The sequence below is a fragment of the Sceloporus occidentalis genome, unplaced genomic scaffold (assembly GCF_023333645.1).
Source record: "Sceloporus occidentalis isolate IW3139 unplaced genomic scaffold, rSceOcc1.0.p SCAF_192, whole genome shotgun sequence".
Taxonomy (NCBI): Eukaryota; Metazoa; Chordata; class Lepidosauria; order Squamata; family Phrynosomatidae; genus Sceloporus; species Sceloporus occidentalis.
The window spans coordinates 1,093,454-1,119,002 of NW_028317172.1; positions in this window are offsets into that span (position 1 = coordinate 1,093,454).

Here is a 25,549-nt window from a genome sequence, read left to right on the forward strand (position 1 = left end):
ACACTAACACACACCCACGTGTATACGGGTTAGATGTTGACCCCCTTTTTTTTCTCCTTGATCTACCATACCCTTGTGACACCACCACAGCAGAATCGAACAAAACAGGGGAGATGGACGGAGGTGGACTTTAGCTATTCTTTCTATTATACCGGATCACCAGAAATGGAGAAGGTTTAATTGTTTATTATTTATTTGGTTTCTTGGTTTAGCTATAAAACTCTTGTTACAAGAAAATGGGAAACCATTGAAGAGATGATATAAATGAATATTAACCTTGCAAAATGAAGTATACTGTAAATGCACTTTATGGACAAAAGTATTGGGACACCTGAATACATATACCGTATTTTCCGGCGTATAAGACGACTGGACGTATAAGACGACCCCCAACTTTTCCAGTTAAAATATAGCGTTTGGGCTATACTCGCCATATAAGACTAACCCTCTACCCAGTATACAACAACCAGCCAATCACGGCAAGCGATGTACCTTACCGGTGATTGGCTGGTTTTTGTATACAAAGCCTGCTTGGATTGGGTGGGTCAGCTCTCCCTAACATATGTCTGTCCACATACACATGTATAGACATACACTGCCCTCACACACCCCTTCCTTTACACACATATACATATACACACCAGCTTACAAACACACATGTACACATACACTGCCCATACACAGACATATACATACATACACTGCCCTTACACCCACACACATATATATATATATATACACATACTAACATACGCCTGTCCATACATACACATTTATACACTGCCCTCACCACACACCCCTGCCTTTACACACACACATATATATATATATATATATATATATATATATATATATATATATATATATATACGGTATATATATATACACACACACAAGCTTACAAACACACAAATACCTACACACACACCTGACCATACACATACACTGACCTTACACACACATATATACACATACACTGCACTTACACCCCTTTCTCCCCATCTCTTACCTTTCTCATCTTCTATCTTCCATCCAGTTGCGGGAGCATGAGGTCTGTCATTTCAGACCTCTGCTTTGCTGCTTCTTCATCACTACGCTCCGGCAATTGATGCAGAGCGCCGGGACATGACGTCATCCCATCGCTCGGCATCAATAGCCGGCGTGTACTGATTAGGGAGCACGGAAGCCGAGCTCTGAAGTGCCAGACCTCGCGCTCCCCAATGTTGGGCTAGTTAGAGGGAGGTCGTGATCTCCCCAACCAGAGCGGGCGCCCACTGATAAGGGCTAGTTGATGAGATCACGGTCTCGCATCTACCTCGGCGCGGCCCTGAAGACTGGCCCAGGGGAGGCGGCTTCTCCGCTCGTGATTCTCCAGTCCGGCTCGGTAAGTTTCAGTACCCGGCGTATAAGACGACCCCCAACTTTTGATTAGATTTTCACGGGTTAAAAAGTCATCTTATACGCAGGAAAATACGGTACATTAATATGTAGTTGCCCTGGCATACCAAGACATTTTGGAGAATGCTATGGTTAAAACTTTTCTAGAACAGTTTGTAGAAGGCCATTTTCTATTTCAGCATGACTATGCCCTAGTGCACAAAGCAAGGTCCATAAAGACATGGTTGGATGAGTTAGGGGTGGAAGAACTTGACTAGCCCTGACCTCAACCCCATCGAACACCTTTGGGTTGAACTGGAACAGAGATTGGTAGCCAGGCCTTCTTGTCCAACATCAGTGTCTGACCTCACAGATGGTCTATTGGATGAATGGGCAAAATTCCCACAGAAACACTCAGAAATCTTGTGTAAAGCTTTCCCAGGAGGTTGGAGGCTGTTATAGCTGAAAAATGGGACCAACTTCATATTAATGTCTATGTTTTAAGAATGCAATGTCATAAACCTGTTGGTATAATGGTCAGGTGTCCCAATACTTTTGTCCATATAGTGTATGTGATATGTAAACCATGGCTGGTATTGTCAACATATGAATACATCTTGATATTTCCCAAAAAAAAGAAGTTAAAAAAATAAAATGCACCCATATGTCCCATCCATGTGCACTTCCCTAATCTTTCAAGAAATAATCCATTTTATATTCATAGCAAATAGTCATGATCGCTTCCAAAGATGTAATCAGGACTATTTAAATGTAGCTTAATGCAACCATCATTATGCAAGCAGTTGAGCCTGCGTTCCTAAGTTGTATTCCGAAAAGCTAGCTGAATGATGCTAAGCTATGTTTGTTAAGTATATAGTTGCATGGAGTGAAACAGTAAGGACATCTCTCAAACTGCTTATCTTACACATGTAAATGTACCTACACCATTGTACCAGTTGTACAACCCAAGTAATTAATACATTATTTTAAAGTAGATAGAGTGGAGTAGAGACTTGTGACACAACTTTTCTATTATTAAAACAAGTATAAATGTATACCTATTACAATGGGTGAAGTTCATCCCCTGTACACATATACAGTATTTGGTGCCATAACTGATGTGTTCTCAGATGTTGGAGTAAAGAGGGCACCAAGTGTTAGTAAGTATGCGCATAGCCAGTGAAGAGGTTGTATAATCAGTGACGTATCGTGGCCTAGGGTGCTGCACAATGGGCCGTTACAAGGGAGATCTTTGATCTCCCCAACCATCCTATTTATGCTCTGGAGGCTGTGCCAGCTCAGCCTCCATAGACTGCATTAAAAGGCAATGCGCACCTGCCATATGACATCATATTTTGTCGATCTGAGTCTAAAAGACCTGCAGCACCTTTTAATGTATTCAGGATGGCGACAGCAGAGATGGTGGCCCCAAAGGGAAATACATCACTGTGCATAATGTTTTTAGCAATATTATATTATTGTGAATCTTCATTTTTACAAATTCTCACTTTTATGGGAAGATATAAAGACAGAGGGAGCAGCGTGGTATCTAGCTTGGGTGCTACCCTACTGGTGACAGTGGGCAATGTCCTCAAATGCCCCCACCAGGACTCACCACTCTCAGAAACACAGGGTGCCTGGGTGCAGAATTTATTTTGCACACCCCTTTCTGTAAATAAATCACACGCACATGCAATCACATACTAACATGCAAGTAATAACAAACACTCTTATTTGAACCCACTTTATAACTTGCTGTTTCACATTTGCTGCCCTTAGAGATATTATATCACCGTAACTGGAACTGCTCCTTTTTTTGTTATTTTAGGATGCCACCAAATTCTAAGTCACACAGATTTTTCCACTGTATACACATAAGGTGGGTTTCTGATACACCTGTACTGCTGGTTTTATTATGCAAATACAGTTTCATAGGTCTACATAATATACAGAATTATAAAATGTAGGATTTCAGAAAAATGTTACAGTTTTAACTTTCTGTGAAGTGGTGTAATATGTTCACTGAAAAATAATACTCATTGCTGTTTCAGTTTAGATTGGGTGTTGTCTGCTGCAACGTTTATGAGGAATAAAATTAAGCAATAGTTCATATTATTAAGTGTAGTATTCAAAATCAGGGAACTATCTCAAATTGATGAATACAAGATAAGATATCTTGAACCTAAGGTGATTGGGAGCTATAATTATTGTTGTGTGATTTTGAAGTGTTGGAACTGGGCTGCCTTTTGGTTAAGACAGCAAAGGGCGCAAATTAGTTTATAATTAGTAATCACTGAGAATGCCATTAATGCCTTGGTTGGAAGATGTAAAGCTTAAGCTTGTTGGCAGCATTATCAGCTAGTTTAAACTTCACATAAAAAAACAAATGCAGGATGCTATCAACAAGAATGCTGCAATGGGAACATTATCTTATCAAAATGTAGTAGCTTTCAGCAGCACTGGGGTAATTTGATCAACTTCCTCATGTTGATGAATGTCTATTTTCTATTGTAATAATCCATACTCTTCTCCAATTCTGCGATTTGGCCATCACCAACCACCAACCAGGCTCTTTTCTGGTATTACCGCTTTGCTGAAGTTAATACTGTGAAGGAATTTAAATATGCATGGGATAGGCATTAGGCTAACCTCAATGCCAAGGACCAAATAAAGTGAGTAATGGCCCGAATCGTTCCTATTTGCAGTTAAATTCTATGTTTCATGCTTCTGATTTTTTGCTGTTACAGCTGCCCCATCAAATTCTTCATTTCTAGTAGATAGGTCTTCTTTGTCAAAAGGCAGTATTTAACAACTACTTTATTTTCCCCTTAGATTGCAGCTTCTCAGGGTAGCTTCTGAAATAATACACCTGGACGCTAAATTAATGGCTTGTGATTTCATGTCACTGTTAGTCATTAATCGCAGATCCTATTCCAATGGTGCAGAATGAATGAATTAGTTATACTTTTCAACTTTGCTTTGCCATACATACACCTAAAATTAAATACAGCACATTGAATTATATGTCCTGCCTTCATCTTGCAGAGCTTTCTTTTTTCTGATATGGATGAGCATATAGTGTCTAAAATATTGTATGTATGTTCACTAATTTGAAAATCATTAAATTGTATATTAAAAAAATCACTGTTGATCATATAATGATGGCAAAACTTCCAGGGCTGTCCTAAGTGTGGCTTCTGGGGTGGTGCTCTAGACTTTATTAACTGACTTAAAATGTATCCCTTGTGGTTATCTTTTTTATTACATTCTATGGGAGTATTGGTATTAATTTACTAGCAATTATAGTTTTTCATATTCTAGTAATAGAATGTGCAGAGATTAATATTCTTTATGGTGGATTTTGCCTGGCTTATTTGAACAAGGGCCCTTAGACTTTTACTTGCTTGAATTTGAAGTAGCCTTCAGAAAGCAACTCATGATTGTTCTAAGGCACATCTAGGAAAGTAAAAGTTTATTATTATTATTTTTTTTTTATTTGTCCTTTATACACTTTATTGAATACTATTTATTGATTCATTGATTAGAAAGTCTCTTTCCCTTTAATACAGTTTTATGTTATGGCTAATATACAAAAAGGATTTTAAGGATTATAATATGATTTTAAAAGTGAAGGCAGAATATTTTCCACAAGTGTCCATGATTAAGCTGTATGATGGAGGCAAATATTTTTTCTAAAATTGTCACAGTACATAAACTACATTGTAAATGACTTTTACAAGAAGAGAAAAAACTAAAAGCAAGGGGAACTCGGAAACTCAGGATTTCGTAGAATACAGGAGCTGAAGGGTTTTGACAGGGAATTTCTGAATCCAGTAAGACAAAATAAAAAGGAATATATTCTTTGGTTAGCAGTGATACTGTTTTAGATAAAATACTGCTGTCCAGGTGATGTCAATCTCTTTTTTACAGTTTCTCACAATGAGAAATTTAATTGCCATAAAAAATTAGATTGCGAGAAGTCTTTTGTTAACTGGAAGTCAATTCATATTCAAATATAGAAGTGCCATTTTATGCCCACCATATAAGAATGTAATTGCCCAACAATTTCTTATATGTCCAACATATTCGGGGGGGGGGTTAATCAAATGTATGCATAACACGTGGAACCAAGTACCACCTGTTTAACAATTTACCGTATAATGTAATTCTTGAATGTTTAGACAATGAGTACTTTCGGTTCCAACTATTTCATCAAGTAACTTCCTCCACCGTTAGATCCAGAAGGATGTGGAGGATAGACTGTCCAAGAGAGAATACCATTTTTTAAGTGATCTTCCCCTGTCTTGGTAGTTAAAAAAGATGTTGGGTTAAGTGATCTATCTGGAAAGTAGAAAGAAAAAGCGGTGTTTGTATACAATTCTGCATGTGGAATATTAAGATCTACGTACAGTTGTCTAAACTGTTACTTAGCAAAATGTCTAAAATATTCAGCGCTCTCTTATTTGGGCATTTTTCAAATTCAAGGAAGACCTTTTTTCAAATGTCAACCAAGTTAAGATAACATTATTCAATATTGTATATTGTGAATTTTGAATTACTTTATGAGCAAGGTTTTGTTTCATCCATAGCATACATTCCAAGGATTTCAAATCCGCAAGATCTTGTTCTATGCTGTGCCAATCATCCGTAAATGAATGCTGGTGCATTAAATTGAGGCTTGGAAGGATTTGACTGGGTTAAAGAAGAAGACTGGTAAATTTGAGACTGTCGAAGCCATGGCAATCACACTTGATGAACATTCTTTGTTATAAGAGGGAAAACATTAGTATACAATATGATTTTGCTTTTTTCTGTTTAATTAAAATATGTTTTGATTTGGAATGTGAAAGGATATTTTCTTGTTTGATTCATTTTTGAATCTTTCTTCTACCTCCAACCATATATTTTTTAATTAATTTAAAGTATTGACATGCATGCTCTTTATTAGAAGAAACAACATATTTGTGTTAATCATTGCCATAAACCTGATCCAGATGAGCGCCATAAGCCATCCCCTCTTTGGAGGCCACTGGGTACATGCTATGGGGGCTGTGCCATGGACCAAGGTAAATTAGATGGGCCCAATGGTTATCTACTGTCAAATTCAGAAAGTTTGGGCTGGGCCATTGACTATAGGTGTTCCACTCGTGTCTTGTGTTCTAATAGCAGGACATCTATTTTTTGTCACAAAGGAATCTTTATGGACTACTGCATTTCTCCTCATGCTTGCAGCTTCCCATAGTATTATTCTTAATTAGACTTACTCTGTTTTAGCATGTACCCTAATTCTGCAGGATAACTTTATGTACAGTACACTGTGGCTATATTAAAATAGTCATTAACAGAAGCTCCTTCTCAGCTAGTGTAGAATTAGTGACTTAATACAGATGCACCTAGAATGAAATACATCACATATTATCATATATTATGTTTATATGTTTTACCCTCATGTCTGAAGAACTTGGGGCTTTAAAAAATCCTGTGTTTCTTTCTTGGTAGTTTTTTCATGTTGAAAATGTAAAGTCTAATGCTAGGTGAGGTTTACACACCTTTTCGTAATTTGAAAAATGAATTATTGTTTTGGCTTGAGAAAATTACAGGACTGATGTCACATAATGATGGAAGGCCTTACATAATAGTTTTCATGCAGTGGTTTTCAACTCCATGCTTTCAGAGCTACAAAAAGACTAGGAATTCTATTGATCCTTGTGTGAAAACCGAAATGGAATTTTTTGTTTTGTTTTATTAAGATGTGTTTGCTGAAGCTGAGATATCCAAATATTGTAGTGGCTATTAAGGTCAGGATTTAAATTTTTTTTTTTCTAAAGGTCATTTTTTGTTATTGTGGTTTTCTTTGTTTTTGTTTTACTTGTAAAGGTGAAGGTAATTCTGTAAACTGTTGTGTTTCATTTAGAAATTAATCAACTAAATAACAGAAAGAGCTGCTGTGCTTATGACCTCAAAAAAAAAAAAAAAAAAAGCAAAAACCTATCCACAGAACTACATATAAAAAACAGCCATACATTGTATGTCGCTAATAAAGACCTTGAATAAGGTCTAGGAAAATCCATGAAACAAACAATGCTGCTCATGACAACACAAAAAGAGAAATGTGTTTTGATGGCTATTGCCAAATACAAATTACTATAAGGCTACGGATTGGCCAAGTTTCCAAACCACACTGACTCTACCTGAAGACTCTTTTATTATCCTTCGAATATCAACACAATTAAGATTGAGTGATGCGACCTACCAAAAGACTATGGATAACCCCTCTGCAGTCTTATGTTATTCTTGCTTCTCCATCCATATGTTCACACTGACAATTATATCAGCAAGAATTTCTATATAAGAATGTCATCCGCATTATTATAGTTAAGAATCTTTAATATTTATTTTTTAGATGTTTTTAGAATGTTTTTTTACATTTACTGATCTTTTATTGGATCAGCACACAAAATTTAAAGCCTGATCCCTGCTAACTGCCATGTAACTACAATGACATGCAGTGGCGGAACTACCGGGGTCGCAGGGGTCGCGACTGCGACCGGGCCCTGGAGTTCTGCCAGTCACGGGGGCCCAAGGGGTGCCGAGCGGTTGCTGAAAACGACCGCTCGGCACCTCTTGGGCCCCCCTGACTGACAGAAATCCAGGACTCCTCTGCTCCCCGCCGCTGCCGCTGCTGCCGCCGCCGCCGCCTGCCTCAGCGCTGCCCAGAGTGCAGTGTTGGGAGCGTGAGGCGTTTGTCTCGGGTGCCGGCGCTTCACGCTGTGCGCCAGCATATGACGTCATATGCCGGCACTCAGCAGTGAAGCGCCGGCACCCGAGACAAACGCCTCACGTTCCCAACACAGGAGTTGACGGTAAGTGACCTACAAAGGGGGGTAGGGAGGGAGTGGGTAGATCGTGAGAAGGGGGGTAGGGAGGGAGAGGGTAGATCGTGAGAAAGGGGGGTAGGGAGGGAGAGGGTAGATCGTGAGAAGGGGGGGTAGGGAGGAAGAGGGGAGATAGTGAGAAGAGGGGGTAGGAAGGGAGAGGGTAGATATTGAGAAAGGGATAGATGGGTTGGGGGGGCCCTTAACAGATTCTCGCACCGGGGCCCTGAGTTTTCTAGTTACGTCCCTGATGACATGTATATTAAAATATATTATTGGTTTGGCATATACGGGGGAATAATGAGAAGAAATAAATTTTAATTTTTTTTTTTTGTAATTGTACTTTTGTGTATGGTAGGATGCAATGGTTTGCCGTGAACTAGGTTTTTATGAATTGCGCATCTTGTACTGAAAAAATATACAGATTTCAATAAGTAAATTGTTTATAAGATTGTCACCTAAATACAATTGGGGAGAAACTGTGAAAATCATCCTTGCCTCCCATGGGGGGAATATGTCCCGACCTGGGGCTTTAAAAGGGTTAAGAGCATATTACAGCAGTAAACATCCATCAGAATAGATGTTAAGGTCTACTGTAAGTTTGAGGGCTTTAATTAATAGTTTGATTTGTCCGATGATCTCTCAGTCTCTCCACTGACGTCCTAAGTTTTATTCGGGATGCCTAGACCAGGGCTAAGAGTTATTTTGTTAATTATGTACAACTAATGTATCTGTACTGGCAGTTTTCTGATTTTATCAAAGTTATTAATTATTGTTAGTAATAATGTTATAGGGCCAATAATGTACCCAGTGTGTAACACAGTAAATGGAGTATGACAAGTTGAAATAAAGACCAATTAATAAATTAGATAAAATAGCTCTGGTCATAAGCTTACATTTTAGAGAGTGTGAGCAGAAACACAAGGTATGAAATAGGTGGGGAGGTAACTTGGAAGGTACAGTAGGTGGAATAATTAGATTTTATGATTAGATAAAATGGTAAACATTAACGAAATTAGTTAAGGACTCATTTTAAAGATTTTCCCGAATATTTATTGGAAAGCACAGAGATGAACATTAAGTAAAAGTGAAGCCCACATAAATAGTTCTGCATGGGCAAAGTCCCATAAGCATACTAAGATCATCAAGGAGTAGGTGACACGGTACGATTAGAATTTAAAACAAGTTTTGGAAAACACTTTCTGATTAAGAAAATGTATGAGAGATCAGAACCATGAAGGGTTTTGCATGCAGGAACAGGATTTTCAAAGTGATTCTCAAAGCAACTTGAAACCAGTTTAGGCCTTCATAAAGTGGGGCAGCAGACAAGAAGCAACATGGGTAAATGTGAGAAGCCACACAACAACACTCTGGATAGACTGCAGGGGAAGAACTTAAGTCGGAATAATGCCAATCAAAATAGTGGTCAAAATGTGAGATAATGCAAGAATGATAATGCAAGAATGACTATGATGGACAGATGCAGGCTAAGAATGTTTAGTTCAGGTGTTTGTAATGGCTACAATAATGACTAGTTCACATCAATTATCTGTTTTCATTTGCCCTGGCTTCACTAATCCCATGTCCCTGCATGTTTTTACTGGTCTAGATTTCTACGAGTTATCACTTTATGTTAATCCCCTCAACCAATGTCTCCTTCAATGCATGTTGTGTGTATTTAACACCCTCCCCTTAGTCAGCTATTCCATCTGAGGACAAAACGTCTGAGGTCCTGTAAGCTCATGTGAATTTTTTCTATGTTGGCCTAATAAATGGTAAAAACATTGACTGAGTACTCTAATTTAAACTGACAACATTTAATTAAACATTTTCAGTTATCTGCTTTGTTGATACCAAAGACTGCTGTTCATCTCATCTTCAAAGTTGCTGTAATTGATTTATGATGAAAAATTCTATTCATTAGTGCCTTTATCCCTGCTTGTTGTTAATCTTTCATTCCCTTTATTCACAGATTTGGATTTGGAGTTATCAGAGTGAAAAAGTGGAAGAAGACGTAGACATGCGGAGCCACCAACGGGAGAGGTAGAACATAAATGGGGCGAGGGTGTGTGAGATAAATAATCTGAAGAGGAGGGACACGCTATGTAACATGCTGACACACTGTATTACTCGTGCACAATATACATTAGAACTCCCCTTTCCCCAAAAAAGGGGTAACATTTTTTATCTGCAGTTTATGCACAGGTGTGTATTATACCCCAAACTCTACAGTATGTTATTTAATCTGAAAAAAATCCAAGAAAAAAAATTGAGTCTTTAGTCAAAGATACCTTTCATTGGGCCAACATAGAAAAAGTAAAGTTATATAAGCTTTTGGACCTTCAAGGGTCCTTAGATGGAATCTGGGGTCCCAAAAGCCTTTATTACATCTTTTGTCTTTATTTTTTCTATTTATTATTTTGTCTCTATTTATTCTACACATTAAAATGCAGAGCTCTGAAACAACAGTTTGAATTCACATATGTTTTAAAAATGTGTTTGTTTACTTAGAAGTAATATCAATTAAATTATCTTACAATTGTATTCTGCAAGGCAAGTGGGAGGAAAGTGACAATTCTGAGATTTAATATATTTTAGTTTTGTTCTTTATTAGACAAATGTCTAACCCTAGGAAAAAATATAAATTACTTATAAAATGCCTCAGAACCACAACCAAATGTGTTATTTTCTTCAAGGGATCCTGCTGTGTGTACCCAAAAGCAAAATCATGTCTCTATGTAATGTCTGAAAAGTTTAATACATATTTAAGAAAGCCTTTAAGGACACAGAAGGATTCGATTTAACAGGACATATCAAAGGTACGTTGTAGTAAGTAAGGTTAGTATTCCTAAACAGACAGTCTCATCATTTATTTCACTAATATTTTACTCGTCGGCTTTATTTATGTCTTGCAATCTTCATACTGTATCACATCAAATATTTTCTACTAATATTCTTTACAGGGATACTTAGTATTTTTTTACCTGCAGTGATTCCTTCAAATATTGCACTTTTAGATGATTCAGTTATCATAGGGTTTTACTAAACCCATAGAAAATGTAAACCATTTTCTTAGAGGATTATATAATATAGCATAGTGTGACATTCAAGAATAACAATATATTTTTTTATATGTTAGTTAGAACAACTTCCTATGTCTGCAGAGACAGGGCCGGCCTTAGGGGTGTGCGACCTGTGCGACCGCACAGGGCGCCATGGTTGCAGGGGCGCCTGACCGGGACTTAGATTAAAGCATCGTTTTTTTTTTTTGTGTTTTTTTTGAAAACTTTATTTAACATCATTCATGTTAAATAAAGTTTAAAAAAAAAAAACGATGCTTAAATCTAAATCCCGGTCAGAGGCGCCGAGCGGTTGCTCGTGAAGTTCTCGGCAACCGCTCGGCGCCCCTTACTCTCCGTGACTCCATCGCTGTGCCGGCATCTCATGTTGAGCGCCGGACTATTCCGGCTCTCAACATGAAATGCCGGCACCGCGGCAGAGCGAGAAGACGGATGCCTCCCGCTCTCACCGCAGGACTCCGGCAACAAGGTAAGTGGGGGGGCGGTGTAGTTTGAAGGGGCAGAGGGGGGGGTGCAGTTTGAAGGGGCAGAGAGGGGGGGGTGTAGTTTGAAGGGGCAGAGGGAGGGGGTGTAGTTTGAAGGGACAGGGGGGGTGTAGTTTGAATGGGCAGGGGGGGTAGTTTGAAGGGGCAGAGGGGAGGGGTAGTTTGAAGGGGCAGAGGGGAGGGGTAGTTTGAAGGGGTAGTTTGAGGGGCGGTAGTTTGAAGGGGCATGGGGGGGTAGTTTGAAGGGGCAGAGAGGGTGGGTAGTTTGAAGGGGCAGAGAGGGCGGGTAGTGAGGGGGGCGCCAGAGGAGTAGTCCGCACAGGGCGCCACAACGCCTAAGGCCGGCTCTGTGCAGAGATAATTAAGTCCTTGTTGTGCTGATAAAAGTCCTTAGAATTCCATTAGTTAATAGTTATCCTGCTAGGTGGTCATCATACCTGGAAACTTCTCGGCTCCGGCTGCCCGGAGCTTTCCCTTGTGGGACGCAGTCAGGACTGCACACTGTAAGAGGACTGCATTGGGAGGCGGGTCCCGCAGGTCCCGCGGATCAAAAAACTTGCGGGCGCGGGCAGTCTTGCTGGGGCTGCGGGCGGGAGCGGGCGGTCAGACACTGTACCTGCGGGTCCCGGTAATCCCGCGCAGTCCCGCGAGGCTGCCTTCTCACTGCTGCCTTACAGTGTCTCCTATCTTGCTCTGCCCAGGAACAAAACGGAGTCACGTAATGTGACGTCACTTCCTGTGACTCCGCCTTGTTCCTGGGCGGAGCAAGAGAAGAGACACTGTGAGGGAAGAACTCGAGGGCAGCCTTGAAATCTGTCAGCTAGTATTATGTGATCAAATCTCTCTCCTTAAATTCTCTCCCTTCTTGTCGCACCTGTCAGACTACTACTATGACTTAAAAAGTCTGTACATTCGCCAAATAAATGCTCAGCACTCAAAATTATGTAGAAAGGAGGTATTTATTTCAACACAGGCTGCAATGTTTTAACTCACCAGGAGTCTTTGTCAAGCCACTTGTGTTGCAAGTTGACGTACATAATTTGGAGTGTTGAGTGTTTATTTGGAGAATATACTGTACGGGGAAGGGGTGGAGCCCCTGCTACGGCACCTAACAGACAAGTATAGCTCTATAGCAAAGTATTTAAAACGATCTGTACTGATGCTATACTTAGAAATAAGTACGGACTGAATAGGTCATTCTCCAGTGCTACATTTTAAAGTAAATTGATATTTAAACCGGACCTATCATCGAAAAAAATGTGGATGACAAGGTCCACTGTAGGTAAGTATGACACATTATATTGTATATATAATAGACTTGTGCATTAAAATTAGTTAAACCTTGTTTTCCCTCCTTGTTTTCAGACATTCATACAAATTAATGAAATTAACGAAACAAATAAAAACAAACCAGAGTGCTCCAAATGTTTGATTGCATTTCGTTGCTCTCACACTCTTACTTAGTCTCTTTTTTACTCATACTCTCTCACACACTCTTACTCACGCTCTCTCTCAGGAGATGTCTCCCTACCTTCTCCGCCTTTTCTATGTCTCTGTCTCCTTTTCTGCACCTCCGCTTCTTACATGCTTTATTAGAGAATTGCTTGCTATATCTAAGAGAACATATAGGAAAGATTCTGATTTGTTCAGCGGCGTCTGGATGCTTTCCTTTGGAGACTCACTAGGGTTCCCCTCCACAAAAAGGCTAGTTGGTCCTATGTACACATACATTTCAACTTTCCACCAATTCACCCTCATTTTATTGTTATAGAATCACTCTAAGTATTATAACATTAGCATGCTTTCATTAATTAGCTATTTTTTATTGTAATCTTCATGAATATGTACTTCTTCCATTCGGGTTTCAAGGCTGTAGAGACAGAAACGCACGTAATGCATGTTAGAAAATCAGTTTTATTAGAATTAAATAAAAGGATTTGAGCATACAAAAAATCAATATCAAGATTGTGAATGTGGCATGTTCTTATGCAAGATATCCGCTTGGATGGAAAATAATTCTTAATTATGTTTGTTTTATAGTCTTTAGTTCCTGCATAAGCAATAATTTGAGAAGTGTAAGTCAACAAGATCAGAAGAAGGGGAACACATTACTGGAAAATAAATTACTGGCCTGGTCTGATGAATCACATTTTCTTTTACATCACTTACATCACTTGGATGGCCAGGTACATGTGCGTCACTTACCTGGAGAACTTATGGCACCAGGATGCACTATGGGAAGCTAGCAAAGGGAGGGTGATGTTTTAGGCAATGTTCTGCTGGGAAACCTTGGGTTCTGCAATTACTGTTGATGTTATTTAGACACGTACCACTCTACCTACACATTGATGCAGACCATGTACACACTTTTCATGAACATGGTATTCCCTGGTGTGATTGGCCTCTTTCAGTACAAAGCACACAACGCCACAAAGCAAAAATGGTTCAGGAATGGTTAGAGGACCACGGCAACAAGTTCAAAGTGTTGCTTTGGCCACCAAATTCCCCAGATCTCAATCCAATCGAGCATGTGTGGGATGTGCTGGACAAACAAGTCCTATTCATGGAGGCCTATGTTATATATTTCAGTTCATTTTTAATAGTTTAATTTGCCATCTGCAGATGATAAATATTGAATGTGTAATATATTAAAACAAGCTACTTTATTGCAAAAATGTAACACTGGCAAATGTTACTGACACTTGTTAGCGATGGACTTCAGATTCTGTGTAAGCAGTTTGTGATTTATTGACATCAGGGTTTAGGCTGAGATTACATTGTTGCTTTTCTAGTAAAATACAGGTTTGCAATGGGTAAAGGCTAACACAAAAAGGAACCGTGAACAAAATAAAAGACTTTGGGGTTTATTTACTAAAGAGAGAATTTGCAGGAATGTTGGAATTAAAACTCACCATGCATTATAAAGGACCGACCCTGGCAGGTTACTATAGTAAGAAAGACTGAGCTAGCAATGTGTAATGCAAACTCCAGTCAGTGAGGTGGCTTTAAATAAAGCTGTGTAATATACATGGCTACCAAAGCTACTTTGTATTAAAAGGTCTTTGGTGTTTCACCTCCCCAATGCATAATTGGTGAGTTGAAAATGCAATTTCCTATGCAAACTCCCTCTTGTTCTACAGAAGTTTAAAATGTCTCCCTACTTAACATTCCTGATTTTTGACACAGGTTTACTTCTCTGATCCACCAACTGTTTGGTGTATGTAAATGGTAAAAGATACAGTGACAGGACAGTACAGATAATTGTACCTTGAATTTGAATAGCCTTGAATTTAATATATTGAAGCTTTCAATATCTATCACAGTTTGCAGTTAGGTAAATAAGATATTAAGATTTGCCACTTTTTTTTGGTAGGTTTCCAGCAAATTCTGCTTTGTGGAATGCTCATACTGACTTTCATTATTGCCCTCTAAGGTTGCTTTATATTTTTTACACTTGCGGACCAAAGCATTTTTAACACTTTTGCTATGTTCCCTCTCACTTGATATTTCAGTTTAATAACACCCGCCCCGATGGACAGAAGTAAGGCCAGGTTGTAAGTAATAGAGCAGAGTATAGTCCATGATGCCTTGTAAGTTTATATTTTTTTAGGGACAGTATAGAACATCCTTTGTGATAAACCCAGCTAATTGAAGGAGAAGATTACAATGATGCATACATACTGTATAGGCACACATATATGACCAAAAGTATGTGGACACCCCAGAGTTTAGGTGTTTCAGCCACACCCATTGCTAACAGGTGTATAAAATCAAGCACGTAGACAAAGATTGGCACTAGAATGGGTTGTACTGAAGAGCTCAGTGACCTTAAATGTCACCACCTTTGCTACAAGTCAGTTCTTGAAAATTCCGCTCTGCTATATCTACCTTGCTCCACTGCAAGTGATATTATTATGAAGTGAAAGCGTCTAGGAGCAACACCAGCTGAGCCACGAAGTGATAGGCCATGCACAGAGTGGTACTGCAGAGTGCTGAAGCTAGTAGTACATAAAAACTTCTGTCCTCTGTATCACCACACTCACTACAGATTTCAAAAATGCTTCTAGAAGTAACATCAGCACAAGCACTGTGCGTTGGGAGCGTCATGAAATGGGTTCCCATGTGTGAACAGCTGGACACAATGCTATGTTAATGCTATGGCATACAAAGGAACTTTAGCACTTGTATGCTTCTGACACCAGTTTGGAAAAAGTCATTTTCTGTTCCAGCATGACTGTGCACCTGTGCACAAAGCACAGTCCATGAAGACATGATTTCACTAGTTTGGTGTAGAGGAACTGGTCTGCACTGGCCTGCACTGAGATCTGATCTGAACCCCATAGAACACTTTTAAGATGAATTAGAATGCTGTTTATGAGACAGTCCAACATCAGTACCTGGCCTCACGAATGCTTTTCTTTGCTGAATGGGCACACAGGTATACTCCAAAACATTGTGGAGAGCTCATCCAGAAGTGTGGAGGCTATTATAGCCAGAAAAAGTGGGACCAACTCCATGTTACTGCCCATGGTTTTAAAATTGGATGTCCAACAAGTTATATAGATGTGATGGGCAGGTGTTTATATACTTTTGGTCATATAGTGTAATTTCTGGTCCAAATTTTTTCAACATTATGTTCACCTAGGGGCGCTCGTGTAAACAAACAAAAAAAGGAATACAAAACAATAATAGTGCAGCAGAAAAAACTGGCAATGGTATATTTTGTGTAAATAGTTGCACTCTCAGTAAGTCTGTGATATTCAAGCGTTTCTCAATTTTCTTTGATCTATATTGAATAATAGAAGGGAAGAAAACAAAAAGCCAAATGGTATGGTATCTTCACATATAAACAATAAAGATAGAATGATTGCACTTACACACGGATGGGCAAACTAGGATGTGCAAACAAGCTTCCAAGAACAGCTTAAGCAATATCCTGGGTGATCCCAGATGGATGTTCCAATTTTTTTTCATAGAGATTTTGGTTGTAGCTGATCGTGAGCAGCGAGAAACTTACCGATTAATACCAGCTATTCTAATTCTACGAATGGCGTTGCAGTGATGCTTTTTTCATAGTGGTCTAAATCCTTAGTTCACATATTTCTCGTACTCCAGAACGTACAATGCTTCGTCACCATGTGGTATTCTTATAAGCGGATGAGAAATGTTTTCTGACTGTAACAGTATGTAAATAGTGCAGGGGCAGAATAGTTAACAAACATAACTTTCAAGGACCAATTAAGGAATCTATTAGACCTTGCAAAAATGTTTTTTTGGCTCTGTGAAAAGAATGTGCTGACTGTAAAATATGCAATAAGTTGTTTATCTGTAATGAGGCAATGAGACAAAGGGAAATCAGAAATAACCTTCTGGCTTATGGGGAAAACCTGCTAGTAAATGCTAATAACAGAAATAAAACTTGATTTTGCCAGTTGACACTTAAAACACAAGTTAATTCTGGGAAGGCAGAGAAAATTTGTATTCATTAAGTTTTGTCATTGCCATGGAATCTGATTTTGACATCTTCTTTTTTCTTTTACTTCTTTGCACAAATGGAAAAATATAAGTCATAGGCACATTTCATGATAGAAAGAATTAATAACCAATTATATGAACCCTAGAAATAGCATGTTTTTACACTTTGCCAGTGGCAAGTGGATCCAAAGCCCACTACATAATCATGTGCCCTCCATGGGCCCCCCTACTGAAATGCCATCGGCCAGTGAATCACACTGCTGGCCTACTGTGAAACCGGGAAATTTTCCATGATCTCCCATGATCCACTGGAAGAGACACAGAGCAAGACTGTGTGCCTGCATGCAGTAATCTGCCGACAGACTCAGAGGCTGGGGACAGAGAGGTAAGGCGATTATACTTGGGGAAGGGTATGGAGAGGAAATGCTGGGTATAGAGATGGAGGGGTATGATTTTGGTGCAATATGCGGTCACAATGAAAGGCGATGGAAATGATGAGGGGGGGAATATGATGATAGATCACGATAAGAGGTATAAATATGGTGGTTGTGGACATGACTATGATGTGGGTGTAACGATAGTCAGGGGCAGCTCTACATTTAGGCACACATAAATACACACACACATGCATGCATACACACACACAATCTAACACCTTACACATACATACACATACACACACAATATAAAACCTTACATACATACATACATACACACACACACACACAGACAGAGCCACTCCAACACCATAAACATGCACAAACATTGACGTTCTGACACCATATACTTGTACATACATACATACATACTGTCATGCCCCACAACGGAACGCCTCACCCGAGTACCTTGAACCTCCTTTTGTCCAAATTAAAGATATTGATCAGGTAGGGACAACAGGAAACATAATTACACAGATACCTTCACTTTATGGTGCAGAGCTGGTCATGTTTACTGGCTACTTAAAATTTTTAAAGCCATAAATAGTGCATAGAAACAGATATTTCTCATTTACAAATAAAGTACAAATATGAATAAATGAAACTTTTTAAAACAAGTGACGAGTTCCCTGTGTAGAAACTGTTATTCTATATTTGGGAGGTATGCTGTTTACATAAATTGAACCAACATTCTGAAGTCATGAAGAATCTCTGAAGAAGCCTAGTCTTCACATTTTTCATATAACTAGTTTAGTAAACCACATTTTTTAAAACACCAAGTTTTTCTCTGTTTAAACATGGACCTTGAAATGTCTTTATAGCCACAGGATAACTCATATGCACATAAAATTAGATAAATAAATTGTTAACTTCTAACATGATCTTAAAAGTTGCATGTTTTGGTACAAGTAGAAAAAAAATTACTGCAAGCAAATATGAAGAAATATATAAAAGGCATAATTCTTGCATTATATAGCAAACTGCCTATTTTGCTATATAGTTATTACCACTACACTATAACAACCCTACCCTGGGATACATTTAAAATCTGTTGTATGAACAATCCAAATCCCATACTTTTAAAATGATAGTTTAGAAGAGAATTACCAACGTGAAATGGAAGACCAACATATATTTGAAGTGTTAACACATGTAATAATGATAATGAATCTCAGCATGGTATATTGATTCAGAGAAGACTTTCTCCTTGGTAATTGGAGGCAGAATCTGTCTCACATTATTGCAAGTTAAAATGTTTGGAAAGACTGTTCAAAACTGCCGGAGTCAGCAGTTACTGAATTCAAGAACCACAAATATAATTTTGTAACCTAAATATTTGCATTGAGATGAAAGAAACTATGATAAAAAGCAGTTTTGAAGTTTAACCAGTAGGTTATATATATATATATATATATATATATATATGAAATTGCAAATAAGCTTTAATATATATATATATATATATATATATATATACTCACTGGCCACTTTATTAGGTACACCTTTCTAATACCGGGTTGGACCCCCTTTTGCCTCCAGAACCGCCCTCATTCTTTGTGGCATACTTTCTACAAGGTGCTGGAAACATTCCTAAGAGATTTTGGTCCATATTTACATGATGGCATCACGCAGTTGCTGCAGATTTGTTGACTGCACATCCATGATGCAAATCTCCCAAAGGTGCACATCCCAAAAGTGTTCTATTGGATTGAGATCTGGTAACTGTGGAGGCCATTTGGGTACATTTGAACTCATTGTCATGTTCAAGAAACCAGTTTGAGATGATGTGAGCTTTGTGACATGGTGCATTATCCTGCTGGAAGTAGCAATCAGAAGATGGGTACACTGTGGTCATAAAGGGATGGACATGGTCAGCAACAATACTCAGGTAGGATGTTGCATTTAAATGATGCTCAATTGGTACTAAGGGGCCCAAAGTATGCCAAGAAAATGTCCCCAACACCATTACACCACCAGCAGCCTGAACCGTTGATACAAGGCAGGATGGATCCGTGCTTTCATGTTGTTTATGCTAAAGGCTGACCCTGCCATCTGAATGTCACAGCTGGAATCAGACCAGGCAACGTTCTTCCAGTCTTTCATTGTCCAATTTTGGTGTGCCTGTGCGAATTGTAGCTTCGTTTTTTCTGTTCTTAGCTGAAAGGAGTGGCACCCGGTGTGGTCTTTTGCTCCTGTAGCCCATCTGCTTCATGGTTTGATGTGTTGTGCATTGAGATATGGTATTCTGCATACCTTGGTTATAAGAGTCATTATTTGAGTTACTGTTGCCTTTCTGTCATCTCAAACCAGTCTGCCCATTCTCCTCCTGACCTCTGACATCAACAAGGCATTTTCATGAACACAACTGCCGCTCACTGGATGTTTTCTCTTTTTTGGACCATTCTCTGTAAACCCTAGAGATGGTTGTGTGTGAAAATCCCAGTAGATCAGCAGTTTCTGAAATACTCAGTCCAGCCCGTCTGGCACCAACAACCATGCCACGTTCAAAGTCACTTAAATCCCCTTTCTTCCCCATTCTGATGCTCGGTTTGAACTTCAGCAAGTTGTCTTGACTACGTCTACATACCTAAATGCATTGAGTTGCTGCCATGTGATTGGCTGATTAGTTAGTTGTGTTAACAAGCAATTCAACAGGTGTACCTAATAAAGTGACCAGTGAGTATATTTATATATATATATCTATATATATATATATATTAATACTCTTTTGCAATTTTGTTACCACAGCTAGAAATGTGATCCCAAACTTTTGTTATACAATGATATACCAGGGGCCAGGGGACAGTCAGCCCTTGCTGCCACTCACCAGGGAAGTGCCACCAGGGGGAATTATACTGTGCAGTGCTGGAGGAGTATGGTGGGTTGAGAAGATCATGGATCATGAAAATCCCTGTTGGTGTAATGGTCAGGTGTCCAAATACTTTTGTCCATATTTTGTGAGCATGGGTGTGCAAATGTTTGTGTGTAAGAATGAATGTGTATGTGTGAACATGGATGTGTGTGAGCATGTATGTTTAAATGTTTGTGTGTGAGCATGGATGTGTGTGAGCATGGATGTATATGTAGATTAGCTTGTAGCAATTATATAACTTGACTGGTCCCTGAATCGCTTCATATGCGGTGTGCGGCCACTGGATGGATATGACTGGCTGCTTGCTGTACGACCATAAAAACGTAGGGTGCGACCTGTCATATCCAGCCATGTGCAGTACATAAGTCATATGGCACTGCCCCCATGTTCTATTTGGGACATCTTTGAAGCCAGGCAATTCAATTTGCCCCCATCAAACCATATATATTTTAAAACTAGACACCCCAGGGTATTTCAAATAGTGATATTTTAACACTTTCGATGCACTGATTCTACTACTAGCCTTTTTTTGTGTTTATTTTCACACAACTTGTACTTCAGGTATAGACTTCCTGTTCCTGGTACATGGCACTTCAAAACAACATCTCAATATGTGTTCAGCAACAATGTCTGAGAACTGTGGTACCACCCATGCATGGGTTTGTCAAGTTATTTAGAGGCAGTCATAGTGCATCCTGTGGTGGGTTTTCGGTGTAGCTGAATACCTCACTATCGAGGCATTTTAGCAACACCGTTGAAGCTTTGGAGGCGATCGTTGATCACCATTTAAGCTCTTTTAAATCAGGCGTCTGCCACCACATTGTTTATGAGGGATGTTGATGCCCCAGAGAGGGTCCACATGGGGGCATACACAGCAGGCAAAGGGTTAATCTAAATGAACTCTCCATGATCAGATTGGCAGGCAGCATCCTTTGGAACTTTGCTTTCCTGTGATGATGAGCTAAGAATTAGATGGCGGAGCTAGTGAGGAGAAGCGGCATCCTGCTGCACACCCGTGTCCCCCCTTCCAGACTGACATACTGTACTGTGGCTGTGAGGTATGTGCCTTACAGAGACTTTGTCTCTCTGATACGGCCCTCCAGGACAGCTGGGCCCCCTACAACTCTAATGGTTGTACACCCCTGATGGCAGCCCTTCATACATATGATTAAAAGTCCATGTAGGTGACAATTTCTCTTTAGGTAATGGAAAATATTACAATTAATTAGGAGAGGAAATTATAAAAACACAGACAATTGTTGAAAACAGTTTGTAAATGAAGCATTTAGCTGTAGTATAAAGAAAAGAAATAAATATGCATGATCATTAGCCGGTTAAGTAAATAGCAAACATACAGAAGGATGTGGTTGGATGCTAGTACAAAAATATCTGCAAGCAAAATCATACAGAAGGATGTGGTTGGATGCTAGTGCAAAAATATCTGCAAGTAAAATCATTTTGACATAGAAATGGCCCATTTTGAGCCCCATGTGTTTGACAAAAATGTATTTGTGAAACGCATCCTGTTTGTCTGCAATTTACTCAAGAAACATTTGGAGTAACCAAAGCCAAAAGCATTAATTCAAAAATTATTAGCGGGGAATCAAAAGTTGGCACAACATGAAAGGATGCCTGCATTTCTGTTTAATTTGGAAGACAATTGGCCTTTGCATGAAATGCTAAATACATTTATGGATGATATATGCAGAAAAATGTTTGTTACTGTATGTGTATAATTATGTGTGGAAGTGTTAGTGTGTGTTTGTGGAAACAGAGTGTGTTTTTGTGGAAATATTTTAGTGTGTGGAAGTAGGTTAGTGGGGGGCTCACTAGTTCTGCCACTGCATGTTACAAAATATATTTAAGTTAAATCTTCAAATTCGTCTACTCTTACAAAACGTTTGGAGATTAAAATAAAAGAAAATCAGATGTGTTCAATGCACTCACATGCCCAGGAACCAAACTTGCCTCTTCACTTTTGTTCAACATAAATTTTAATGCTGTTTCTGTAGCGCAATGCTTCAATTTTTCTGTAACATTGTTAAAACATGACCTTTACTCGGTTTCTCTTCTACTAAAATGCTAATGCATGCATTCATTCAGTGCCTTTCAGTGTTTGTCAAGAATCTTTCTTTTAAATTCAGTGTTCTAGTCTAAAAGAAAAAAAAAACACCCAGCTTGATGAAATGTATCAATGATCCAGACTGGTAAACTGTCCACTAAACAGTGTGCTTTTATCCACATTCTTACAATGTGAATATGTGTTTTCATCCCTTCATGGCTCCCATAAATGATTGTTAGCTCTTTGTTTTGGGATAGTTTTTAATGTTATATTTATATGTTATCACATATGGTGTTATTTAATTTGTGATTACTTTGTAGTAACTTTTATTTCAAATGTGTTTAAAGATATGTTAAATAGCTAGTATATTGGTCTGTAATACTATGTGTGTCACGCCAACTTGTGTGGTGCATACACGGACTTGCTGCCTGGTAGAGATGGTATGGCCAATTTCAGTATGAGAGGGGTTAATTCGATTGTATAGGCTAGTGGTGCCAAAAGGTCTTTTAACATGAATTTGTCTTTTGAAGCTGGGACTCCAACCAGGGCCCTTCACAAGGTGTGAAATGTTATAAAGAAGGTGCCGCTATGTCTAGGTCCAATGTAAATGGACTGAGTAATCCACCATATGCCTGTATCCCCTCGCAGATAGTGGATTCTTTTGATATGCTAAGTGACCACTAGCAGTCAGGAAAACCATTTCTTCCAGGGTCATATCCAACGCATACATCAACAATGACCCATGTGCATATCTAGAACGGGGAAAGCACACCCTACAAAAATAATACAAATATGGCTAGTACAAAGTAAGCTGGCTGGAAGAAATTGTGGTATTCCATTCAGGTATTCCATCATATGTGGTATTCAGTCATAAGTAGCAAGTGTGACATATCTATGGACTGCTAATATACAAGAAATTCATAAATGCAAGAATTATTGCTGTGGTGAGCACAGGAAGGAGAATAAAATGAAAATGAGTTATTTTGACTGATATTGTTCCACCACACAAGGGGGAGGGCACTTATGGTTCCTATAGGTACACCTTCCCTCCGCTTATACCACCTCTGGGCTGGCTTGGAAACTCGAGATGAACTGGAAAAAGTATACATTTAATGAGTGTGCTTACTAGGAGCCAAGATCTAATTTTGAGTAAGTTGCCATCTTTCGGTGGTACGTCGGCTTCCTCAGGAGAAAAAGTCACTCAAAGTCGCAGAAATATTGTAATGTTTCTGTGACTTTGAGTGACTTTTTCTCCTTAGGAAGCCGACGTACCACCGGCGAAACGCGTTGAGAGAGACAGCAGAAGCAGATTATTATACCGGAATAGAGGCTGATCCTGATTTTACCACCTTGATACCTGTATGCACTCTATTAGTTTAGTAGTGCCTCGTCAAATTTGATTTTAGAAGATATTAAAGGACCTTTTCTACTGATACCTTGATGAGGCTGATCTATTCAGCCCGTTTGTGAGTTGATAAGCTATCACATTAATACACCACTTGTGTGTACATATTACACTATTGTTTTGTATTTTTCTTTTCCCCATATGTTTATGCGCGCCATGATCTACCGTCCATTCAACTGAGTAGTTAGATTTTCTGTAATTTCTCCTTTTTATTTTATCTGTTTGGTGTAAATAATCTGTTTATCATCTGTTTTTTGCATGCACTGTGACTATTTTTTGTTCATAATAAATATTCCTTTATTAAGTTCTGCCTTTGTCTGGTAAAGAGTCACGTTACCTGATTAGACCATTTTATTGGTAATTTGAAATCACATAATTATTGTTTTAAAGTATATTGTGTGGTTTTTTAGTCTAAAAGGCACCCCATTTATAATTTGTCTTGCTGGTGGCAGTGTTATGATATTAGTTATATCATTATAGTTAATTGTGGGTGGTATTAAGGGTGGATATTTTTATTTTTATCACTATTTCCGGTCTAGGGCAGACAGATAACCCTTTAACCCTTTTACCACCAGAACCAAGTCACGCACAAGCTTGGAGTAGGGTACGCTCGTGAAAATGTGTATTTTTGAAATTCACTAAAATTATAAGAAACAAATGTTGCTTATATGGATTTTAAAACATTCATGCCTGGGAACTCTGGCTGAATTGCTGCTTCCTCTGGTCACGTTCTCCTTTGACAAGGCAGGGAAACTGATGTGTACCACTACTATGTCAACAGCGGCGTTCATAGCCAGCAGCTCCTTCTTGGTTAATATAGTAGTTGACTTCTGAAAGGGACAGAGAAATAAACAATAGGATGTAAGTGTTATCCTATTTTTGGGATTAGACAGCTCCTATTGCGTAGATCTTGAGGAAGTAGAAGAGAGAAGTATTAGGAGGTTTGAGGCTATGCAAAGAAAATTCAAAGGTTTCTTGACCATGCTGTTAAGTAAGAATTGTCAAAGGTTGGACTGTACAATAAAAGTCTCTAATTAACTTGCAATATATGTTGGCAAAACCAATGAACTGCCTTCCTGTTCTTATGGGTGAGTGAATTCTTTTGTGATTTGGGTGACAGGATGAAACCTAAAAATTCAATGGATGTGACTTCGAAAACACATTTTTCAAGTTTTTCAAAGAGTCCATAGTACCTGAGACAAAGGAGAACCTGCCTGACATGTGTTTGGTGTTCTTGGAGGCCAATATATTGTCCAGCTTTACCACAATAGACACAGGTGTTGCGTGCATCATTGTGACACTTCCTGGGGGCGGAGTTGTCCAAATGTCAGAATTGGCCGGTTTCTTCGTAGGGAACTGTACCAGAAAATAGGACAGGGATAGATTTCTGTAGGCACCTCTCATGCAACCTGCAATATATCTGCAGCTAGAGCAAGATGATACTGCCAAAGGTACCCGAGACACCTGTATGAGCCAGTTCA